This window comes from Homalodisca vitripennis, chromosome 1 (assembly GCF_021130785.1).
Source record: "Homalodisca vitripennis isolate AUS2020 chromosome 1, UT_GWSS_2.1, whole genome shotgun sequence".
Classification (NCBI taxonomy): Eukaryota; Metazoa; Arthropoda; class Insecta; order Hemiptera; family Cicadellidae; genus Homalodisca; species Homalodisca vitripennis.
The window spans coordinates 165,471,496-165,489,534 of NC_060207.1; the positions used below are offsets into that span (position 1 = coordinate 165,471,496).

At 33.1% G+C, this 18,039-nt stretch overlaps 2 protein-coding genes across 6 annotated transcripts in view; one reads left to right on the forward strand and one right to left on the reverse strand.

The window, feature by feature from the left end:
• The window catches only part of LOC124352664 (COMM domain-containing protein 4), a 228,756-nt gene that overhangs the window by 139,838 nt on the left and 70,879 nt on the right, over positions 1-18,039 (reverse strand). The window contains exon 1 of one of the 5 annotated variants that reach the window (XM_046802236.1): positions 1,332-1,351. The exons of the other annotated variants lie outside the window; for them this stretch is intronic. The gene's annotated coding sequence lies outside the window, so the exon portion shown is untranslated. Of the gene's footprint in view, positions 1-1,331; positions 1,352-18,039 lie in introns of those variants that run through there. 5 annotated transcript variants of the gene reach the window in all.
• The window catches only part of LOC124352662, a 146,068-nt gene that overhangs the window by 62,258 nt on the left and 65,771 nt on the right, over positions 1-18,039 (forward strand). The gene's annotated exons all lie outside the window — the stretch shown is intronic.

Sequence of the window (18,039 nt, forward strand, 5' to 3'; positions counted from 1 at the left end):
TGATGTATGTTATTATACATTATACCATTCTATTTGCAAACTTTTAATACTCACCAACTTGAAGCCTAAAGAATGTGAAATAGGTGAAATAATGAAATAGGTGAAATTGGTAAATTATTAGTTTTAAATTCATGTTAGAAATTAGTTCAGTTAAAGATTTTGCTTGTAATTGAATGAACGACATATTGAAAGATTTTATTGGTTAAGACTGAGTAACGAACTCATCCAAACTATGTGCAAGAACTGCCTTTTCACGAAATTTAGTCTGGATACTTTAAAATTTACGGTACAAGCTCGCATGATATTGCTTAAACCAATTAAATACATTGATACCCAAACCCCCATACGAGTATATGCTTTCAAGAAAAACAGGAGAAATTAAACATAAAAATTCTCTATATTTCGTCTAAATTACAAGACATTCTCAAGAGATATAAAGGTGCTTATACACAAAAAATAATAAACAAAACAAAATTAATTTAGAATTACAAAGAGTAAATAATGATGCATTATACTCGAAAATTTAATTTTTAAAATACATTTGTAAATACAATACAATACGGATTCTGGGGTCATGATCGGAGGAAATGCAAAAATAATATCCCGGAAATTCCGTCATGATGGCGATTGAAATAAGCAAATTTCCAAGATTTCTACCTAAAAGTGAAGAATTGTACAAAACCTTAAGGGGATACACAACCTAAATGAGAGGAGGGTCTTAGAGACAATGTCTTTCACAGAATATGAAAATAAAGGAAACGAACGGAAGAAGATTTTAATTCCCAATGTGGATCTTAAAAATCATAAGATAAAAAAACAAACATTCTTAAAGTTTGAGTGTCGGAAAGTCACCTTTATCAATTAAAATTCACAGTCCATCATGAAATATTTGAAAACGATAGTTATGTTATACTGCGTTGCCACAAAGCTAATTAAGTATATTTGTGCCTACATGACTAATAAAATTACAGTAGCAGCAAGTAAGAAGTTTATTCTATCAAGATCTTTTAATTGATGGAAATGATTGTAACTTTAAAAATGACCAAAAAATAAAATAAAAAATACAACTGGTTTGCTGTATCTATTGTACACCAATGTTTACTGAATTCCATTGAGTAAACAACAATGTAAATAACGGGTGTTGTTTTAATTCAAGAATAACAGTTAAAGTTAAAATCAGTGAATAAATGTTAAATCCACAGGATGTGTAGTCTACCGTAAATTGTTTTTCATTGTAATATGTTACATGTTTACATTACTTCTAATGTGAAACAAATCAAATCATACTGCATTGTTAATTACATATTATATTATATTATAATACAACTCACAGTCAGGCCAGCTACTATTTCATACTTATGATGTAAGGAATGAGTGCATTCTCTGAAACAAGCATTGGCGGTTTGGAAGCGATAATATGTAATACACACATTAACACTACGTATTTTATATCAAGCCATTATTCTTTTCTGTCCGATTATTTAGTCTGGTTTTGATTAAAGTTGTAAACAAATGTAAAAGTTTAATAAATCAGATTTTCTATTTTTATATAATGTAGTTAAATACAAATTTCAATAACAAATATGTCTAAAAAAACTTGCACAAAATTAGTTTTTTCGATTAACAAATTACTGCTTTTATGATAGTTTTAATGATAAATTTTAACTTAATTTTATCTTATTTAAACAAAACCTCGTTATTGTTTGATTTCATGAAATATTTAAAATACACATTAATTGCACTGGTAACGTGTATTATTGAACAAATTAACTCTGAAGTCATAAACTAAAGACACAACTTTTTAAGTGATAACCTGGTTGAAAGTACATATATTTGCATATTAAATCACTTTGGTAACCATGTTTTTATCTATTGGTTCTTAAGATGTGGGCAGCATAGTAGCTGTATCCTGATGTTACACCAGAGGGCGAAGGTTCTAGAGAATGCTTCAAATAGAATTTACTTATGTTTAGTAGTTATCGTAATGAATAGTATTCCTACTGTTTACGTTTACATCTAAATTCATGACACGTAGTGTTTTTATTCTGAAAATAGAGCTATTAGACTTTCCCAGCTCCAGATGACACCGGCGATGTTAAAGCCGAGATAAAATAACCCACACGATAACGGATAGTTTTTAAAGCTTTTAAACAACTAACTCAAATTATTTTACAAAATTAATTCTTTGCCAGTGAGACCTTACATCCATGTGAATTGCAAAGATTTTTTGACAGGAGTTTTGGATAAATTTGCAGAATAGCAAAGACACAGAAATGCGAACGAAGGTTATTGGAAATTGATACTAAAAGAAAATAATTATTATAATTCATAATATAAATACTTTAATAACGTGTTAACTGGAGGTGTTATTTATGATAGGACATAAAAATACGGATTGTTAAATAATACTACCACGACTACTACGTACTCGAACAATGATATAATTAGTACAAGTAGTTTGTGGTCGTAAGTCAGTTATACCACCGGTCCTGAACCAAAGTTTCTTGGTGTGTTTGGCCATTAACTAAACAAAGGGTAGTATCAGGTCAATTCTACGAACTAATTGCTCTAATTGGACACCATAACGGTAATTCAATTACGCAATCCATCAGTTTCCTTACTTGAGTGAAGGGATGGAAGACGAAAAACGAGACTTGGAAGACACGGAAAGTACTGGCAGAAAGTGCATAGGTTCAGAACTCCAATAAAGTTCAAATTGTGTTAAAAAAAACTCTAAGGCGCATATTCCATTAAGGACGTTCTTCTGTGATAATTTTTGAATGTGTAATACCTCAAAAGAACCTGTTTTGTTTTAAAATTGGCGGCGTTTACAGTTTGACACAACTTTCCGCCAAATTTTCCTCTGTATGTACACCACTTAACATTGAACGTAACTTAAATTACACAAAAGTAATTGATTGTATATACGGGTCCATAGGGATTCCAAAATGAAAGATGGAAATCAATACATCCTCTGATTATTCCTGTTGCATTTTAAAGGACGACTGTTTTATAACGTGTATTAAACTAATTTAAAAGAACGTGGAACGTAGATTATCGAATGTTCCAAATGTACTTTTCTATGATTATGTTTAAACAAGAAACTGCATGAACTTAACAAAAGAAAATTTGTAGACTCCAAATTCACACGCTCCGTATATAGAAATGGAAGTGTAGTAATCTAATAGTCTGATTCATATATAACCACGGTCTTTAAAACCACCGCTTAGTTAGTTGGCTTGGTTGGAGAGTGCGCTTGGTTGTAACCGCACTTTCGATACCAATCGGATTGTCATTCATTCAAATAGTGACATTCATAACCATAGTTTAGGCTGTAGAAATAGACTAAGAGCATCAATTCTCCAATGTTTTGATGGAGGCGTTGAAGGAAAATCAGCCGGATTTACAATAAGCTGATGCGAGCGCCATTATTCTTCACCTCAGAAACGCCCATTTTCCTAATACCATTCAAGGTATCAATAATTCAATTATTATAGAATAATAAAGAAGTGGAGAGTACAGAGTGTCAAAAACTATTAAACAAGGCAGATGGTGCAGAATTGAAATTTAACTCCATTGCTGAGTTGTTTATGTACTCTCTTTTGACAGAATTGTGAACCTCGCCTCCATTCACCTCAGAGAGGGAAAGCAAGTTGTAAATGGCATGGATCATCTAACATGGTGCAATTCAATTCGTGTTCCAGTTATAATTTTAATGCTTCAGCCATACATTGGAGTTCGCGAGCACTGAATTAATTTCACTAACCACATCGGTTGTTTATCTCAAGGCATGGGCGAATATGACATGGTAGATTCAAATCATTTTTTATTGATATGAAAAGAAGGGTCCAGCTTTCTAGTTTATTTATTTGGTTATTAATCCTCATAACAATAAATTAAAAACTGTTGCTACAAGCTCTACTCAAGTAGATCACAGTCAGTCATAAGAAAATGATGGGAGGCTTTCGTTCAGGATAGGATTTCACTTCATTAAAATCTATAAATTTAGTGTAAAGACTGGAACTATTAGACGAAGCTCCTCTTGAAAGCTGGATCCTAGAATTACACGACAAGAACGCCGGTTGCTGATTAAACTGAGAGGAGGTGGGGAAATGGAATGTTAGTCATACTACTTCTACTTCAGCTTGGTTTAGACTGTCTAATTTCAAACTTCCCGTCTTCATTGTAGTTCTAAGCCGTTGTAATCAAGGGCAAGTATCTTTTGCATCAAATCAAGTACAATGATGTACCGTAGTAAAACAGCTCCATATTATGTTTAAATGTGGTATTTTATTTCACTTTAGCGATTAATGTTTGCAAAACCTGTACAATAGGCAATTGCAAAGTAAAAATTAGTGCAAGTGATTGTTAGTATTTCAATGAAACAGCTTTTAATACAAATTTCTTTCCAGGACTTCTTTTAGACTTTAATGAAATTTGCATTTTACGTATCCAATCATCAAATAGATTTATTTGCAAAGCTACAAATGAATAACTAATAAATAACTACTAACTTTAGTCCCCCAATGAAAGTGGTCTTGAGGCTTCAATATTTCGGAACCCGTTACAATTTAAATTATTGTGATTCACATTTACTAGCGTGTAAAAAACTTACCAAATAACATTGCATCTTGTGAGTTTGCACGTTGACAACGTAAAAGAGGAAATCGAAAACACAGCATGCGATGGTCAAAATTCAAAATCTCTGCTAGTTTTTTCTATCAACTGCAGGAAAAGAATTCAGATGAAGTCGAAAATCAATACAGAAATACATATAAAAGCATGGAACCTGGTAAGTTGTAAATAAGAAAAGGCATTTCTCGTAACGCAAATCTCTGCAGTTCAATAGAATCAACATAGCCATATCGAGTACTCACGAGAAACCGATAGTCATTCATCGAATGACATTCCTATCTTCGGATAGGTTTACTAATAGCTGCATATTAAATTTATAAATTCCAATGTTTCGTAGCGCTATAGTAGTAGATAAAAAAAATTTAAGAGGACAAATAAAATAACTGAAATGTAGAACGAAAATTCCATGTTATTTATTAATTATGAAATAACTTCTTAGACTTTAGTTTTTGCAGTTTAGTTACTAAAGGGCGGTAAGGAGCACATGACTAAAATATAAACAGCATGAGCTCCGATGAAGTCAGAGACTATAGCCTGATTTTGGTGAGAACCTAAATGATGTAAAATGATGAATCTCCAAAACTAAATTTGTAACGCGAAAGCAAATTTAACGTTACTATTATTCTCTGCTTTAAATGCAAACATTATAACAATCAGACATAGTAGTTTTAGCGTGACAGAAATATTTAAACTATTTTATTAACTATAACTTGGATTAGGATAATTCCTTATCTGAAAACCTCATGCAATACCGTGCGTGTCCTAAACTTCCTAATTATTTGGATTTCAGCCTTGAATAATATAACAAATTATAGCTGATCAGTATCGAAGCCCTCATCACTGTAATGATGTCACTTCAACAAGGCACCTCCCACCAATTAATGATGAAACCCTTTGTGTGTATCTACCTGTATACACGATAATTGTGGAATGAGTTAACTTAGAAGGTAGAAATTTGGTGTAAAACCCCACTCCTACGACCTCTGCGGCCCTTGTAATTAAGTGTTTGTAGTATTAAAAAACTGTTTGGTGAAATCCGAATTGATAGGTGTTTAGTATATAACCAACGCCCTTTACATCATAAAAAAACAACGGATAAAAGTATTATTATTTAGAGACCTTCTACAACATATTATCGTATTAATTGAAGTTACAAAAATCCCATTTGACTAAAGACTTGAAAGAATTAGTCGCTGCAATACATGCATTTCATAGACAGAATATTAACGGAATAATATTAATTAAAATGTCAACCAACTTATCTCCAAGCTTAGTCGATTAAGTAAAAATAGTGTAACTATTTATTTGTAACATTTTCTCAAATATTAAGGTTTGGCTTGGCAACTTATTATACTCTACAAAAAGTTTAGTAGATACGCTTCGAATCTCTAGTCTAAAAGTTGTTGATAAAAACTCGAATGTGAGTGACACCTACTACGCAAAATTTTCTTTATTTGAAACTTTATTGACAAATCTGATTACCAATCACGTAGACTTCGTCCTCAAGGGCGATTTTATTATTGACGCTCTGGATAATACTCATCCCTTAACAACACGTTTAGTAGATATGCTTCGAATCTTTAGTCTAAAATTGTTCATAAAAACTCCAACGAGAGTAACGCCTACTACGCAATCTACTATGGACCTTGTGATGACAAGGAGATGTCCAACCCTCTAAACGTCGCAGTATCTGTGGTTAACACAGCGATCTCGGACCACTACGTCTGAGAGGTTACAATTAATGCAAAATGAGTAGAAGTCCAAAATTACCAAAACAATGAGATACACAAGTCCTAACAACATTGCTCTTCTCAATGTTTCTATTTCTAAATTTAATATCTTTTAATGTCCTAAGACAGCATTTTAGGCGTTTAATAATTATGCTGTCCAACAATGACAATCATTGTGTCAAAAGAAGCGAAAACATACTTGGATTACTACAAGAATACTCATATCAGGAGAAACCAAAGATTTTCTCATAAATTTACAGTAGCAGTAACATACATGTCAAATGAACACTTTAAACATTTATTATCAAAATTATAAAAAACATAGAGAAAAGTGGTTTATACGTCAAATTATATGACGTCTCAGAAAGAATTATTTCTTCTAAAAATGTTTCTCAAACATAGAAAATCATCAACGATAAAAATAAAACTATGAGATTATTTGGTGCAGGACGAATCTGAGGTTGCCCATGAGTTTAATAGATTTTTCGCATCTATTGCTTGTGGGAGGGTTCGTGACCATCTGAGTCTCAAGTTACTCACTCATATTCGTACACAGAGCCCGACAGAGTCAATGACATTGGCACCGTTCTTTGAAGAAGAGCTCGATCGTATTAGTCAACAACTCCCAGCAAAAAATAGAAAGATCAGATTTTTTGTCTATGTAACTCATAAAACAACTGCTTTAAGCATATGGTGACTCCTTTAACCCAATTAGTACAAATGTATATTCCAGGACAAGAGTTTTACCCTCACTCCTGAAAACGGATAAAATAAATCCTATTAAAGAAAGATGCTCCATGGTCTATCAACAATTATTGTTCTGTCTTAATTTTGCGAATGATAAGCTACATTTTTGAAAGTCTTTAATGTTTGGTTTTCTAAAATCCAATCACAATCAAAATCGCAATCGGCTGTAAAATGACCAATTTAGTTTTATAAAGGGCAAATCGACGGTAGAAGAAATAGTAAGTCTCGCCGATATGATTGTAGAGGGGCTTGATAACCGGTATCCCACCCTGAGTGTGTTCCTGGACTTTTCCAAAACATTCGCCCTTGTTGAACGTAAGATACTGCTTAAAAAACTGGAACTCCATGGCATTAGAGGCGTGCCCTTATCATGGATCATTTATGAGCCACAGATCCCAAATTGTTCAAAATTTCAAATCAATATTCAGTTAGAATTGAAATGAGATTTGGGGCTCCCCAATATTCCATACACAGTCCTGGTATTTTTCTGGTCCCGATGACATTGGTTCATCAATTTTGCACGGGAGCCTCGTGCAGTATGCTGATGACTACTTTGCTTTAATGGCAAATCAAAGGAGTTGGAAAAAAAGTTTTTGTTGAACTCAATAACTGTTTCCAATAAATCCACAGCCTCAATCTCACAACTAATCCTTCGAAATCTACATATTTTGTGAATCATGCTTTACGACCAATTGACTTGGAATGTCGGCCTGCCGTCATGTTGTCAGACTCCATAATAGATTATGTATGTTCATCAAAATATATTGGTATACATATATATATATATATATATATATATATATCGAGAAATGATATGGAATGTACACGTCGAGTCAGTTTGCGCAAAATTTGCCTTAGGCATTTAAGTTTTGAGGTCTTTAGCCAAATACTGCCAGTCAGGTACTGATGACGGCATATTATGGACTAATCCACCTACTCCTTTCCTATGTAGTTGTGTTAGGGGGTCATGTGCAAATAATTAATTTCTGAGAATTTTAAAGCTTCAAAGATAAGCAGTTCGAATAGTAGCAAACATGAATTTTAGAGAGTCTAAACGACAAGTTTAAAAAAAATTTAACTGTTGACACTGCAAAGTATATACATTTTGGAAAGAATATGATTCTATATGTAGAAATTGTGCCCTGACAAGGATTTACGGATATGAAACTAGAGGCACAGACAACTACCGAACTGGTAGACACAGAACGGTAGTTCGTGAAATCCTGCCTTCGCAGGCTGGTGTCTACTTTATCAACAGATTGCCATAACAAATGCCCCAACGCCCAAGGTGTTAAAATTCGTGTAAAATGTATTTTGGAATTAAAGGTCTTTTATTATGTCGACGAAATTTTTGGCTGGTAATTGGGAAACCACCATTCTTAAAAAACTGGTGTTGGAATTGGAAGCAATTGGCGAATACACTTAGATAATTAAATTAAAGTTTAAAACATGTAAACTTAAAGTTCGCAATATTAGCTATACCAAAGTACTGAAAACATTTTCTTTTAGCAGCTAACTTAGTAAAGATGAATGAGTTTTTAATAATACTACTAGAGAAATAGAGAAACCGCTATAAAAAGGATTACCACCAAAATAAAATGAAATATATAGACGTGTTGAAAAATAGCGTAGTACTTCTCCAGAGTACAGCTCGCAATGAAGCAAAAGGAAAATGTCAGCATCAGTTAACCTTCACACTATTTAAAAATATTGATGAAAGGAAGACATATGCTGAGGAAATTGTTTAGAATAACCCATCATGTTTTTGTATACGTGAAGTTCACATAAAACGGACTTAAATAATGATTTGAGTACAAGGAGATCTAAAATTAAGCATTAAAAAAATAATATTCTGTACAGTTTACGTCTCAATCCTCAAAACTGTCAAATCATACGCAGTTTCAAAATATGCCAGAAAACGATTTGTGAGCTCATGCAATTGTGTCACTTATATTTTAATTACCACCACCTTTAACTACCAACAAAATTGGATATGGTAGGAAGACGGAATGGTCCGCTGCAGAAATGAAACGAATCGCTGTATATAATAAATATTTAACTAACAAAAATAACTAACTAAATAACTTGGCATTGTTTATAACGATAAGGGAAACACAGTTTAAAAATTGTCTAATATTTTTAGAAACTTTATATAGAGTAGACCAAGGATACTTGATTAGGTAAAAACATTATTCTTTATAATTATTTATTCAACGAATTGACCTCTTGTAAGAAATCAGTATTTTTTGCAAATTGCAACGTCTTAATTATTTTACCATTGCGGATCTATTAACACTTTTCTGGTTAAGTAAGGATAAATAGATAATTTATCAAGTAAATGTATTTGCAATATATTTTCAATTTAAGTTGAATCTTTACTAAATCAAATTTACTAGTTACTGTTTTTTAATGCACACAACAGCAAATTTCCCGAATGATCTATTTAAACTAAGTTGTAGGCTAAACTAACTAGGTAGGATGTGCGGGGTCCATGAGCCAGAATTAACCCCTGGTAACGCCGCTTAAGCCGTGATTGCCGGACTCAAGCCACTTTGTTGAAGGTCTAGGTAAATTTTCCTGTAATTTAACTAACAGTAAAGTACATTACTCCTTTAATAAAAATTAAGCTTTCTTTAAATGAGAGGAAAAGTAATTCCTTAATTTTCCATTCATTAGTTATATTAATAAAACATTATATGTAATGTTGGTAAATATGCTATTTTGAAAGGATATCGAGCAGACTAGCTTTGTATTTAAGAGATATTGATACAACCATAAGAGAAAGAAATCTCATTTGTAATTAAACTATTATTATTACGATTCTGTAGTAAAACACAAATTGTCATACAATATTCAATATGACAAATGATTTTTAAATAAAATATCGGGCTTTGCAATTTTTAATGAACTAAGCTCAGAACGAGATAGATTAGTAAAGCTGAAGAGTTGTGAATAATTAGCAAAGTTTTGTCTTGCTTTAAGTCAATAATTGGTTAAGTCGCATTAGTACATAATTACTTTCCAATTAACCACTCATGCACACTATCTACATATACACTGACAGATTTAAATTAATTTACTTTAACTGAAGCGGATGTTTGAGTTAATATATTAATGTTGTACCTTCCTTGCACATGGGAATACAAGGCCATTACTTTATATTTGGTTTGCCTTATCTAAAAATTGACCCGAGTTGTTATGTGTTATATTTTTTTATTTCTATTTATTAGTAACCCTGTAGGCTAAAATAATATATTTAACTACAATATAACACCTTCAAAACAATCCTTTAATACAAATATACCACTAGAAGATTTAATTGTTTCTCAATTCTTGTATGCGTGGTAAATGTGTTGATTTTATTGTTCTTTTAAGAGTTAACACTTGTTTAACGCCCTGTAGTAATGTCTGGGGAAGTAATAAATGTAATAAATAAGTGAACTGACTCCCTATTTCTCTCAGTCTGATATAATAACCTAGAATGGACTAAGTTTTTGTTTGTAAAGAGAAAGAAGAAACGCCACGTTCTGGACAAATCTGCCGCCAGACAAATGTAGTTACTGTGGCCACCGCGGCCAGAAACTACAAACTGGCTCATCTTTGCGTCACTTTCTACATTGCTCAGTTTGTACACATTTTACACTACGAATTTCACTTTCTATAATATTTGTTGGACGTCACTTTCGCTCTCTCAGGGCATTATCATTGTAGAAAATTTTAAAGCAATATAATAATAATTCATAATACTTTAAAATAGACATATAGAAAAACGTTACTGGCATATTTCTAAGACTTAGTGGCCTCTTTTGTTATACATTTAACTGAAAAAAACATTTCCCTATAAGTACGCACAGCAACTGATTACCATATTAGCTGAAATATAGGCCCTACATATTACCTGATTGTTGTTTATTCACTAGAAGAATTAACCACAGAAAAATCCACAATAAACTGTTTTGCAAATGTGTTTTTATCACCCAACAATGTGCCAATTCACAATACAGCTGCGATTTGCAATAGTCATTGTTTCTCTAGTAGCTAAGTCAACTGTTTTCCCCCTCCCAAACATTACTTTCCCAGTGTAAAAAATTACTTCCGTATGTAAACATTTCTTTCCCTCTATAAATAATTGAAAGTTTTTATTTATTATGATAGTCTTGGGTTCAAACAGATGACTTTAAGATCAAAATTAATTATAAAACGGTGTTCCCGTATGAAACAGTAATCACTAAACTATGAAATGTCATATAAGCCTTTAAAAAAGAATTCGTAAGCTTTTTGCGTCGGCCAATACTCGTCTCGAATGTTCTATTGCGGGGTTCAAAAGAGTTTCTTAAAACATTAGACCTATTCTTATCCAAAGCACATTTCCTGATTCCGTTTTATGTGAATAATATGGATACAAACATATCGATCGATTTATCTGCATCGCGCTGAGCGCAATCTCCCACGGCAGGAGCGTAATTGTGGGACAGACATGAGTAATAAGAGTTAAATAACAACCTCAAGTCATTGGTAATGCATATAAGAGTAATACAACAGTAAGAGTAATGTAATAGACTAATTAAATTCTACTGAAGCCAAGATCTACAACGTTTCCCGGTGTATGGAGCTAAAATCTCATATTTGAGTAAACTGCTTACTAGTTTAAAGAAATATTAGTAAAAAATATTCGAGGGCTCTTTGAATTGGTATGGGAACAATAAGGGATTGGTTCATGGGAAAACCGATGTAACCCCCACCCCCTCCCACGAGTCACGAATATCTTTCCTTTTATTCACGAAAAATTACGAACATGGCTATTTGGACAATCGACAGCTCAGCCCATGTAATAGAGCGTACTGACTTATCGAAGCGTGTTACGCGGAGACATTTCTCCTCGTATCTCTGAAATGAGTTACGGTCATATTGGCAAATTCTACAGCAATCTATGCAAACTATCCACGCTGATCCGCGACATATACTTCACATTAACCCCGACAGGAGTGTCACCATCATAGTATTATTACACATTATATTCATATATATGTTAGGCGTTATTGCTAGAAAATGTCATTGACCTCTTTACTTATAATCGCTTTTTATAGCAAAAGTAAATGTCATGTTCGTAAACTGTGCTTTTTTATCGTGAGGATCCTGAAAATAACAACTTACTTCAAAAAAGGGTTTAATTAGTCGTCTACTTAGTACGAGTATATACAATTCGCTCTACTCCTAAGTAACCTTCCAATTACACGTAATCTGTAACATTCATATTGTTTGCTGTAATTAAAATCCAGTAAAAAATCTACCAATCCATTCATCTCTCACATTCATATCCAAGATTAAACTCCGTTATCTGTAATACAACATTTTTTTCTATGCTATTTTGACTTTTCAATACAAATCTGTACTGGAATAAAAATAGAAACCAAAAAATAACCTTTATGTAAAAATTACATAGAATTTATAATTTCAGAACTTATCGTTGTTCATACCGGACTGACACCAATGCCCCAGGAATCTGTGCGGAGACAAACGATAAATATCTCTCAAGAACTAGCTATCATGTAACATTCAGCTATCAGCTAAACATTTTTACACGGGCTGATCACCAATTATATTGTTTAACTGTATTTACTTTTATTTCTGTAATCACGTTAGTTTATTGAATTTGATCCAAAAGTTAAATTTCACTTTCCGCTCAGTGAGTGCAGTGTCGGAAATCTGGCAATGCCACAGGACTCTCTCTGTCTCGAACTCTTTGCTTCATTTCGACATTAGAGATCCCTAGGCTACAAAAAAGCTATGCCTGGTTTACGCAGAAGCTACCCAGTGTAATATAATTTTAAAAGTGTCTCATCAGATGCATAATTGAGTGCACTAAAATATTTTAGACATGATCCTAAACGACGGCAGAGCAACCGGGTTTTTTACACATTACGTACGTAGCTATGATGGAAAATGCTGATTCAATGCGAGTGTTAAGATTAGCTCGATTGCATCTTCCGTTCAGTAGAATTGGAAGTAGATTCCGCTCAGTGTTCAGTGTGGTTGGATAAATACTGGATTTACTAAACAAATTCAGAATGATTGCACTGGATATGATCTACCGTACAGATTACGGGGTTTACACACAGAAACTCAGTATTTGACACGATTTTTTCTTATTTCTCGTTAAAACCAGAACGAGAGCTCCATACAGTCTTTTTATTTTTTTAGTTACTTCAGGTTAACTTAAAGATGGCAATCTATAAGGAAACCCCGGTATATTATTCTCTAACTGTCAATCGAGACGAATTCCAATTAGGGAAATATCAGAGCGACAAACAATGTTAGTTAATGCAAATGACATCACTATCAGCTAACATTGGCACAACTGAAAGCACGTCATAACATGTTCACATGACGACGTGTTAGGTGTAAACCTGGCGCGCTAACGAGTCCGTCTCAGTAACATTGCTGTTTAATTACATTACAATTATTACTATCACTAATTTTACTAAACTTCTATATAAACATATAAACATACTGCTTTAATTCAGTATAAATAATTTTATGAAATTATTTTTCGATCTTTTCTTTAGCTTTTTGTGAGATCCGAATCGCACGGACTGCTTCATTTACAAGCTTATCACCAAGTGAAACCCAATAATAATTAGACCCTAGTACAGCGCAGCTTGGCACAAATATCCGTAATTCTTCGATGATGACTGCACATGTTATGAAGTAATTTTTGAATAACACTATTTGTAATCACAAAGCAACGGGAGCTCTACGCGGCGTTGCAATAGAGCCGTGGCAATATTCTTTCATATCGTAGTATATAACTGAAAACCGGCTCGTCGTAATCGGCTTCGAATAACTTAACCACATAAAAATAGACTAATATGAAAGCTACTATTAATCCAAGCGAATCCACAAGTACTTAAAATTAAGCATGCAAAAACACCATACATTTCACCGACAAAGCAGCTGGATTAGACGACAAGAAACGTCAAACGGTATATTCTCGTGATTACAGCGACGGAAATGTTATGACATACACCGCTACTTTCTTTGATGTACAGCTGTAGCTGTCCATCGGGATTCTTTTCACTACAATTATTTTGTTATTACTATACAAACATTTGTCATTTGCTTAAAATATGATTTGTAAATTTCAAATTTTAGAATTAATAATTTCAAATCCATCAAACATTTAAAAATAGCAATTTGGCGTTAACAAATAAATGTTCTTATAAAATTGTCAAAATATTATTCTTTGGAATATTAACTTTTATAAAAGTAAGAAAACTTTCTTAAAAATAAAACTCAAATCCTAACTCTTTTGAGTACAAACTGATCATTTCTGTATATATAGACATGTTTATAAATGATCACATTATTTTTAAGTTTCAATTATCGGCTATCTGAGAGAGAAAATAGCTACCAGAACTATTGCAGATAGCGCGCAATAAAATATTTCTTTCATATTTTTTACTTGTTATAAAACAATACCAGTACCAGCGCTTCCTTATTATTATTATGAAACGGTATTACTCATTGGTAACTTACTATACAAACCAGAGAGTAAGGAATTATGTGCTGCAAACATTTGTCCACAACTTCCATACAAAACCGGGTGGGTCATAACTACGGTGTCCGGGTGATCTCTACAGAGGATCTCTAAGACCCTACTACCACTGACTGCTGACAGAAACCGTCGATATATTCCTATTGACAACGATGAGTCACATAATACACGAAACATTGCAGCGATAAATAATCACAGAATGTCAACCCGTCACGGAGTATTTAGTGACACGATGATCTCTCGATAACATTTTGGCGTGATTCTAGTTAATACTTACATCGCACGGATAATCTAGTAAACAATGGTATCGCGTCGACGTTTTTAATCGTGAACCAGTTCATCATATATTTTAGTGTTTAAAATGGTTCAACTGGATTATCTTACATAATGCTGAGTTTAAATTTTCAGTTCGATGAAAATATCCTATTAAAAAAATCAATCTGTTATTGTTAACAAACTCTAAGGACCGCAGTTTTAAAATAAATAATAACTTCGAATACTTCAACTGACGCCCATAATGTTTGTCTAACAATTATATTGGTTATATTAATGTTTAAAATCGCAATTAAAGTATTTGAACACAATCGACTTACAGTTATCGTATTAAAAACAGACGAACAGCGACCTAACCGCAAGGCTTCACAACTGTAGTCGTATGTACAGTGTTTGTTACTGGAACGACTAAATAAGGCGGGTAACAAAATATGGCTAATCGTCTTGACAGAAAGTTTTAAACTATTGTGGAGCAAAATACAATTTGCGTCGTAATAGATATAAATGTGAATATTCTACTATTTAACTTTATATTGTTTTCAAAAATTGAGGGAACACATTGAGGGGAAATTGCAGTTTTACACGAGTACCTAACAGCCTTCTGTGATGCAATATCCATAAAATGATTTCATGGTAAGTACCGCCTTGCTAGACACTCGGTTGAATAGTGATTAGCTTCTTGCGGTGAAATTAATTCATTTAACAACGTTACAACAGGTATACCTGTGTTTTTTATCACAGTCAATTTCCCAAATTGCTGCAAAAGAATACCTATTCATTGATTTCTTCTCTTCTTTGATGATTTTAAAATTAAAGGTACGAAATTAAAAGTGAGGGATACACTAAAATCAGTTAGTTTAACCGTGAACAGTAATAACTCACATGCCCGTTTTAAAGTTGATCTGTGAGATTTGGAATACAACACACTCAACACGAAAAACAATACATACACATCGCTGTCCACCACTGATGGAAGGAATGTACTTTTCTCACACACCATTTTTTAATAATGTTCCAGAACGTCTTCTTTTGCGTGATTATATCCGTTGATAAAACAGAGCTCAACTGTATTATAATGATATAAAATTAATTAAGCTCTTTCAAAGGTTTATCACAGACATTGCCCTTCCTAACGAGACCATTCCATAATGGCTGGATAATACAGAAACACAACCCTCCACGATTCATGTTATGAGCAGCTGCACACCAGGCGGTGGGAGTGATTTGAAGTAATCCAGTCTAACACAATTTGCCGGGTAATGGAACATCGAGAGCAGGTCGGACTTTTCTCTTTACACAGTTTTATAGACCATTAATCAAGACTCGTTATACACTATGGCTCCGACACGTTCTCCTACTCAGATTTTAATACGAGAACCTGCGATGTGGAAGACTTAGGTATTCACGGGTAAGAAAGCTTTATAGGCTTTATGAGGACCACCGGCGCGACTTTATTAATTGAAATGAAAGTAAGGACCAGATAGGAGTGATACGGAAATTTAAGAGGAATCTTGACCACTAGGTTATGGTTACACCTTAGGACTCAATCTTTTCAACCACTGCAACATCCTAAAAAGGCTGTTCATGAGCATTCATAACACGGTACAGAAACTGGTAACATTCTAACAAGTGCTACTAATAATTGTTTCATTATTATATAATATTAATGACTATACAACATTTCAAAAATCTAACAATTTTCCTAGTTTCTGAAATCTAACATTTCTACAAGAAAGGGTTTAAGCATTTGTAAGCATGTTTTGAGCATTATTAAATTAAATCCAAATATTTTCACAAATATTCAGGCAAAATAGTAACTTAAAACGCAGCTTTATATGATATACTATTACGCGAGTATTTTAGCGAAGAGTCCGTGACATATACAAGTGAACCCGGTGAAGTATTGCCGGTGGTCATGACACACAGCGGTCACGTGTGTTATCTGTTAATGAACCCACCTGCTTTTTACATCCACCAATCGGTTTTTATATTTTGCGCATATCTCTTCTGCACGCGTCGCCAACAGAAGTTACGATTCAATTGTTAAGTGTCTTGTGTATAAATTCTAAATTCACACTTAGCGGCATACACTGATTTTGTTTTTATTAGTTTGTTACAAAATTAAAACTTTAACAAAATAGAATTTATTAATCACACAATATTTTTAAAAGTTAGAAAACTATTTACATGGTTAAAAATTATAGAATATATTCAATAATACATCTCACGACTTAAATTATGTTTTTAAAATCCAAATATAATGGTATACAGGTTAAAACCACAAATTATTTAGAAGTCAGTTTTTAAATTTAAAATATGTTTATAAAAATCAGTAACTTTATTTGATTTCTATCACAGTCATGAAACGAAAATAAGCAATTACTATTGTAGAATTTCCAGTAAATTACTAACAACATTGATACGTACAAACACGGTTGTTTATTAGAGATTTGATTTTTAATAATAACTTTATTTCGGTTTGACATTTATAAAACATTTACATGTTTAGTTTTCCATTTGCATTTAGTAGTAAACCTTTTTCATTAAAGCGCATCCTCCTTGAAGGTGCAGTTATTGAAACCAGCCGCTGTGTTCCTGGTGTGGAATAGTCTATCCGTGAAAAATGACAATATTACATTTAAAGCGGAGCTTGTGAGATTGTGAATGAGTTTGTAAACAGCAATTGAAAGTGAGATAGAGATGAAGTTATGCACAGCAGCTGAGAATGAGATACAGTTATGAACAGTAATTGAGAATTTGGTGATTAATAGCATCTAAAAACGAGGTTATGAACAGCAGCTGAGATAAGACAGAAAGTGAAGTCAGGAACAGCAACCGAAAATGAAGTAGGTTATAATAATAATTCATTATGCATGAACAAAACATACGAAGTAATAAATAGCAACTGAGTATTAAGTGACGTTTGTTTACCATTAACTGCAAATCCCGCGACGAGGACGAGCTGGAAAGTTTATTACAAACCAGAAACTAAAAATTGGTTCGCGTGGAACGTTGCCACAAGGCCCAAGAGAGCAGCACAAATCCGTTTTAAATTCGACCTCTGGGGACGAGCCTAATAACTGAACACCTGTTGTCTCT